We start from the raw sequence: 8631 nt of genomic DNA, 5'->3' as shown, positions 1-8631 counted from the left end.
TATGTGACAACTCTGACTGTCCTGGAGCTGGATTTGGAGACCAGCCTGGCCTCAAACTCAGAGATCCCCTGCCTCTGCCTCCCAAGTGCTAGAATTAAAGGTGTAGACCACCACCACCGGGTGCCCTCTTGCCCCTTTATTCAGGTCCTGTGTTTTTCTTAACTCCCCAGTTTTTCCAAGCTCTCATAGGATTAGTTTTTTTTTTCTGTTGTTGTTTGCCTGGTTGATTTTTTTTTTAAATGAAGTCTTGCTCTGTAGTCCTGACTAGTCTGAGTCTCTGGGTAGCCCAGGTTTGTCTGGAACTCACTATGTAGCCTAGGGTGGTCTAGAATTCACTATATAATAGTTCAGACTTGCTGAAATCTGTGGTGATTTTCCTGCCTCCACCTCCTGAGTGGCAGGTTTATAGGTACGAGATGCCGCACTTAGCTAAATTATTTTTTTCTTTTGGAATGCTGGGGGTTGAACTCAGGCCTTCCATGTACTGGGCACTCTGCTGCTGAGTTCCACCCCCAGTCCTCTTTCTTTTACCATCATTCAGATAATACTTCATTTGCTTCTGATGGGAAGTCATTCTTTCTTCAGCACTGATGTGAAGGAAGTAATTGGGAATTTTCTTACTTTTATATGACCTCAATATTCAATTTTTAGTATTTAAAAACTTAGTATTTAAAAAATTCCGAGCAATGGCCAGGCATCATTGTGACTGCCTTTATTACCAGCATCAAGAGACAGAGCCAAGTGGATCCCCTGAGTTCAAGGGCAGCCTAGCCTAAAGATCAAGTTCAGGACATCCAAGGCTACAACAGAGAAACCCTGTCTTTAAAAAAAGAAAGAAAGTTGGATGGTGGTGGTGCACACCTTTAATCCCAGCACTTGGGAGGCAGAGGCAGGCGGATATCTATGAGCTCAAGATTAGCCTGGTCTGTAAAGTTCCAGGAAGGTCAGGGTTACACAAAGAAACCCTGTCTTGAAAAAGAAAGAAAGAAAAAGAAAAAAAGAAAAGAAAGGTGTCCTCTGCAACCTTCTGACCTGCTGCTAAGATTAGAAACTCCTTATCCAAGGTCACACAGGTGTGAGTGACAGACAGGACAGATCCAGCTAAGGCCTGCCGCTCACTTTCAACTATCTCATAAACAGTCATTATATACACAACACACTAAGGGACAGAAGTTTTTGCACAATTTGAAATGTCAATATACGTGATCGCCCTGATTTACTCGGTACAGTTGAAGGTAACTTTTCATTCAGAAAAGGAACCAGTCTTTAAAAGAAACAAGGATGCTGGGCATTGCTGGCACACACAGAGGCAGATGGATCCCTGTGAGTTCAAGGCCATCCTCATCTACAGAATTCCAGGACAGCCAGAAACCCTGTCCTGAAAAACCAAAAGATAAGTAAATGAAACCAAGATTATCTTTGATAAAGAGAAAGCGGGCATTGATGTCAGAAAATAAACTGGAAAGAGTTTTATAAACCAACAGAAAGCTAACAGAGCTCAATTTTTTTTTACTTTTTCCTAAGAATTTGAAAATACATTTGTTTATTTATTTGTTTTGGATTTTTTGTTTTTTTGTTTGAGGCAGGGTTTCTGCATAGGCCTGGAAGTCCTGGAATTCACTGTGTAGCTCAGGCTGGCCTCACAGAGCTGCCTGCCTCTGCCTCATGAGTTTTGGTGTTAAAGGCACCACCACCTAACTGAAATTATATTTACTTGAGCAAGTGAGGTAGAGTCAAAAGCTTTAAGTTAAGGCTTCAACTCCAGTTTACAAGCTGTGTGAGCCAGAGCATATTACTTAATTCCCTTGATCTCTAGTTTCCTCATTTGCAATATGGGAGGGGGGGTCAACTAATACCTACCCTCAAAGGATTACTGATGGCAGCTAAGAAATATGGACACAAAAGCAAAGCATGAATTGAGAGACAATGAATTTACTATTAGTCATAAATTTTAATTCTAAAATTCCTCTTGGTTATAATGTATATAATGCCAAATTACATTTAAGAATTCTTCCTTTCTACAAATGCCAATAAAATAATCTACTAAACTGCTTGTAGAATAGGGGTGAGTAAACCTAGCCCTGTTTGCTATTAGTTACTTGGTTTTAGCTGACTTTGAGAGGTCGTAGGACTGAGCACTGTAGTATTAGTCTCCCACTAGCTTCTCCTTAGCTAGCCCTCAGTGAGAATGGCCCTGATGATGCTTCCTATCTAGGTTACTTTTGTTAAATTACGTACCTTCTTTTTGTTTGGTTGTTGTTGTTGCTGGTTTTTGGCCTTTTTTTTTTCTTTTTTTTTTTGTCAAGACAGGGTTCTTTGTGTAGAACTGGCTGTCCTGGGAACTCACTCTTTAGAACAGACTGACCTCAAACTCAGAAATCCACCTGCCTCTGCCTCCCAAGTGCTGGGATTAAAGGTGTGCACCCACCACTGTCTGGTGAATTCAGTAACTCTTTACTTAGGCCTGCACCAATGTCCAGTGGTTGACTTTTTGAGGTTAGGAGGCCAAAACTCTACCCTCAGATCATGCTAACACTGTAATTTTCTGAATATGTGCCATAAAGATTGATTATACATGGTTGCTTTACCTCCAGTCAACTTTTTCCATGCCTTAAATTATCCCCCTTACCCCACAAATACCGACAAACCCTATTGTCAGTTACGTAGATTTGAGACTTGGGTCTGTCTTCTTAACCTTGACATCTTATAATAATCCTTCATGCTTGGGGAAATCCTCATGATTCAGTTATTTCCATAGATCTCTGGTTCAATAACACAGTCATAGACAACTTGGATTATTTGTTAACTTCTGGGGATAAGAACTACTAGAGAAAAAGAAGAAACAAAATATTTTCTCTTTGTTCAACTGTGAATATGAAGTTGGAAAATCCAGTCTGGAAACTAAAGCCCTTTGTCAGCAGCTGTCTGCTCTGAAATTGCCCACTTGTAGAGGATGCCTGAAAGAAACAAACATCCTGAGCCAGAGTTAGACCTGCAGTGATGAGGTGCCAAGCACCTCACACCACCTGCCTAATGCTGAGAACCCCATTCCTCCCACTCCTCTCATGGCTTGCCTGCTTCCGTGCAGCTTCTTACAGGCAGACGTGCCTCTCATATGCATGAGAGCATGTTTTGTCATGAAACATACTGGTTTCCCTTATCCAAGGTGAGCACACCACTGTTCTTCAGCAAAAACCAAACTGTTAAAAGCCTTTTAAAAGGGCAGAGATCCACCAGCAGCAGCAGCCAATCCTCTATCCCATCGCAGAAATTCAGATACCGGAGCTAAGAGAGAGTGTACTGAAACACAGAGGAGGGCAGCTTTGGCTATAGTGAAAGGTCATCTTCAACGGCACTCTGCCAAACTTCTGCCTGAAAAGGGTGTGATGGTTAAAAAAAAAAAGAAAGAAAAAAGAAAAAGACTCATCTTTCAGGCCCCTTTAGCTTGTAGGGGTAGTCTCTTCTGTTTTCTATCCATAATTCTGATTGATGAAAAGTACATCTTGCAATAGATGCTGTGCCAGGGGAAATGTGACCAAACTTCTTACCTAAAAGGAGCCTTTGTGTGGGGATTAGCCATAGGCAGTTGTCCTGTCCAAGGTATTAGGAGTAACCTGAGGTGCAGGTAGGTTATTTCCATGATCTCCTTAGAAGCCGTTCTGACAACTTCTAGTGAATCACACGCTACTTGGTGAAGTCTAGAACGCATCCTCATCTCTAAGAACAGCAGGCAGCGACTGTATTGTTTGCCACTCCTCAAAGCAAGCAGCATGACTCTGAGCAGTGACTGGTACTCTCCTGGCTGCAAACTTGCATAAGGTCCTCGTACACTTGGGGAGCAAACATTTGGGGTCTGCGGCCTTTATTCGTCAGGCTGTTTTACTGAATCACAAGGCTGTTGAAATCCCTGTGCATAGCCCTAAGGTAGGTCAGCACTCCAAACTCTATCACAGGGGACAAAACCATGCTGGCCTTCCAGCCTAATGGCAACTGGGACTTGTTCCAGACCAGAAGCATGTAGATCTCTGGTCTTTTGAAGTGAGGGAAGTTATGCAGGACCTCAAATTCAGGGACTGCAGCTTGAATCCTAGTGGTCATACACTCCTCAGATGAGGCAGTGCTCAGAATACTAACTTCTGACCCATGATATTACATGAAGCAAACATGCCGAAGCCCGTGGAGCAGGCAGGTGACTCCTCATTAGCCTAAAGGTGTGTCCATCCCCCTTTCTACTCACGGCCGCCCTCTGACTCCTGACCCATGGCCTTCTAGCATAACTTGATGCCTCAGCTGATCAACAAGGGCTGTAAGCTGAGTCCATGCAGTGTAGGTCTGTCTATCAGTGTCAAAGTGTTTGGTTAGGAAGAGAACTCACTGAAAAATGAGTGGTTAAAATATACCCATAGTTTTTCTTTATTATAATAATGGAAACAACAGACAAGAATTATACCCAAATCAATAGGTTTGGAGATTTGTTTTGAGACAGGATCGCACCCTGATGACCTGGAACTGGCCATATAGATTAGGCTGGTCTCTGACTCACAGAGGTGCTTTCGTTTCCACCTCCCGAGTGCTAGATTAAAGGCATCCGTCACCATATGTGGCTTGATTTTTTCTTTAAACTAACACAGTGCATGACAAGTTGCACATGGAGTATGTGTGCAAGCAATCCCACTTCCTGTGTGTTTCACGAAAGCACTGTGTGGACACGCACTGTTTGCTGTTTTGTGAGAATGTTGCTTCTGTCCTTAGTGTGTGATACACAGGAGGGACAGTTGTCATCGTGCTGAACTTTTTTGCCCTGCTAACATCAGCAGCTGTTGATAGACATGTTTCCATATGTTAATTCCAGCACCGATATGTGACCATTCATCCCTCTATATTTACAGTGTTAAAAACATTCTTTCCATTTTGCAATTTCCCAAAAGATGTTTTGGGTGTAATAAAAATCTTTCAACTTTCTTTCTTTCAAACTTTTAAAACTGTTGTAGACTCATGATAATGAAAGTTTGGAATTTGTCTATGTTTGAATGATCAGTTCACAAGTGATTCCAAATATCTGTGGGCAAAATTTCTTAAGATCAGCAAGCTCTGCCATACCTCAAAGACAAGTTTCACTTCAATATTTGTGAAAACTGGTTAAGCAGCTAGCTGTCTACCCCTCAGGATAAAAATGGAAAATAAGAAATTACTCTGAAGATGTAATGTTATTGTCACAAGTTTAAAAATTGATTGTGAAATGAAAGTCTGCACAAGAAGGTGATAGTCTTAGCAGTTTTAATTTCCCAGAAAGAAGAGACTGCGTTTTAAGGATTTATTTATTCATTAATTATTTTAATTACATTTATTTTTTGCTTTGTGTTATGTGAATAGGTATTTTGATTATATACATGTCTGCCACATGTGTGCCTAATGCCAGCAGAGGCCAGAAGAGGGGAGGTTGTCAGATCCCCTGAAACTAGAGTTACAGACGGTTGTGAGCTGCTATGTGAGTGCTGGGAATTGAACCTAGGTCCTCTGAAGAGAAGCCAGTGCTGTTTACCTCTCAGCTGTGTCTCCTACCCCAAGGCTTGAGGTGTTAATCTCACCTCTATCACCCACTTTTAGAGTACCTATTAACTAAGCTTCAATGTATTTCAATATTCAATGTTCTTTTTTATTAAAAGCATAATATTCTTTGCAATGATGAAAGGTAGTCTAATCTCAATTACTTCAAATATCGAAATCTGTGGGTTAAAAGAAACAGCAGAGCCTAGATAGCTTTGCTAGCACATATGTTAAATGCAAGTTTACTGCACCGTTGAAGAGATTCTGGCTACTTCAGTCATTCTTTTGCCACTCACAATAATGTTTTTTTTTTTAAGTGTGTGTGTGTGTGTGTGTGTGTGTGTGTGTGTGTGTGTGTGTAACATGAGTTCAAGTTCCCATGGAGACCAGAAGAAGACTTTGAGACTTTGGATTCCCAGGAGCTAGAATAGTTGTGAGTTGCCCAACATAGGTACAGGGAACTGAACTCAGGTTTTCTGCAAGAGCAGCAAATGCTCTTAACTGCTGAGCCATCCCTCTAGGCCTACAATAGCAAATTTTAAAATAAAGAAGTTTCATTTCTTTCACATGGTCAGCTAGGAATCCAAAACAGACTCATATCAAAAACAATGGACGTTACCTAAAACTTTTTTTTTTCAAGAATCTTTTGAAATTGCCTAAAATTTTTCAGGGCCAAAGAAATGACTTGGTAGATAAAGGTGCTTGCCATCAAGTTTGGTAGTCTTAGTTCAATACAGGACAAACATACACACGTGGTGGAAAGAACTGACTATGGAAAGTTTGTCCTCTGACGTCCACGCTCACATTGTGGGATGCATACATTTATATATGTATACACACACACACACACACAGTGTAATTTTAAAAGTTTTTCAGGAAGAAATTTCACTACACAAATGGAGGGAAGAAGTTGTGAGATATACAGGAAAATGTCAGCACTGTGACTGATATATGTCATCTATGACTTTGACATATATTGAAGTCAAGGACTACCAGGGATTACAGACAAACAGAAGATGGGGAAGAAGTGGAAGAGGGTACTCTCCTGGAGCCTTAAGAGGGCTCACCGATGATATTAGGCATCCAGCCCCCTAAACTGGGAAGAAAGTTTCTGATGTTTATACTTTGACAATTTGGAACTCATTACACAAGCCCTAGGGAACTAATACACAACACATCAAAGTGCTAGGGATCCTCTTTGCTCAAATACGTCATACTCTTATCATGACCCTGCTCAAGCACCATCTCCTGCCATTTAATGAGCAAATAGAAGAAGTCCAGAATGAAATGAGCCATGTTTTAAATTTTTGTTGATTAGTAACCACAAAAATGAAGACATTAGCTACACACATAAAACAGTATTTGTCTCCTTTAAATATGAGATGCACCTGTGACCCTAGGATTTGGGTAGTTGAGGCAAGAAGACCATGAGTTCCAGAGTAACTTGGACTAAAAAGCATGTCTGTAAATATACACATAAATATGAAATGCATCCCCAGGGTTTAATGATGATGATGATGAGCTACCAGTTAGCATTGGCAGCTGTAATGTACAGAAATACACATCAAGTAAAATTTAATACGTAACACCTGATTCAGTTCTGGGACTTTCAGTTTTAACAATTAGACACGAATTGAACAGCGAGCAATCTAAGTTAGTGCCCTCTGTTTTAATACAGTCACACCTCCACTGGTACCCCCATTCCTTCCGTCTGTCCTGATTTTCTCCCCGTTAGAGACTCCCACATTCCCTCCATGAAGACTGTTTTCTCTTCCTAAATTCCTCATTCCCAAAAGTGCACACATATGCTCATGGACACACACACACACACACACACACACACACACACACACACACACACACAGCTTTGTTCTCTTCAGTATCTGTCCAGTACTGTAAGGGTTCTTAAGTTCTGCCACATAGTATACGAAGGCGCTCTTGTACTGTAGTGCAGTTGTATCCTTAGCAGAATTTTTTTTGTTTTGTTTTGTTTTGTTTTTTGAGACAGGGTTTCTCTGTGGCTTTGGTTCCTGTCCTGGAACTAGCTCTGTAGACCAGGCTGGTCTCGAACTCACAGAGATCCGCCTGCCTCTGCCTCCCGAGTGCTGGGATTAAAGGCGTGCGCCACCATTGCCCGGCTTCCTTAGCAGAATGTTGGTGTGAGCTAACACCTAGCTAATTTTTACTACACTGACTATGAGGAAATGTTTTAGGCAAAAAAAAAAAAAAAGGGAACTGAAAGCTTAACCACGAGAACCACCTATTTTCTGCAGACCAGACTAGAAGTATCAACCAGGTTCTCCAGCTCCAAGCTGTGACACTGTGAGATTTGTTACAAGTGATTTGTTGCTAATTGTAAAGTCCTCAATTTCATCAGAGTTGTTTTCTTTTTTGAAGACTCCCTGGGATGCCACCCACTGATTTATCTTCCTGACTAGGAGTGGGGAAGAGTTACTACACCCACACCCAGTTAGTTTAGTCATCCCATGTTTTCTGGATGCCCATGGCTGTGTATGGAAAGCGTGAGTGTAGGCTCATGCTAGAGAAAACTGAGAAAGCCTGGTGGACGTGCTCTGTTAAACTCAGGGAGTCTCCGGTGAAGTCAGGAAGGTTTCACTGAAGAGGCAGAATTTCATCCACACCTTGAAACATAATTGGAGTTCAAACAGCAAAGGGGGCATGTCAAGTGAGAGGAGATGACATGGCCAATTATAAGTTATAGATTAGGGATGTTTGGAAAGCAGGTTGGGGCCCCTGGAGACTATGCAACACTGATATTTGATTTTTAAATTTTGTAGTTAATGGCTAAAACACATGGTGCCCGTGAGGGAGATGATAAGATAGCCACTTAGACATTTGTGTATTTCTGTGTATGTGTGTGTATATGCACATGCAGGGAGGCACGTGTGCCCATATGCAGAGGCCAGAGGAGAATGTTGGGTGTCTGGCTCTATGACCCTCCGCATTATTCATGACAGGGTCTCTCCCTGAACCTGGAGCGACTCCGTGAGCCAGCAAGCCCTAGTGATCCTTGCTGTGGAATGATGCTTCTGTACATTATGATAATGTGTTGCTTTCATTGTT

The sequence above is a fragment of the Microtus pennsylvanicus genome, chromosome 4 (genome assembly GCF_037038515.1).
Source record: "Microtus pennsylvanicus isolate mMicPen1 chromosome 4, mMicPen1.hap1, whole genome shotgun sequence".
In the NCBI taxonomy this organism is placed as follows: Eukaryota; Metazoa; Chordata; class Mammalia; order Rodentia; family Cricetidae; genus Microtus; species Microtus pennsylvanicus.
This window is presented reverse-complemented; position numbering follows the sequence as displayed.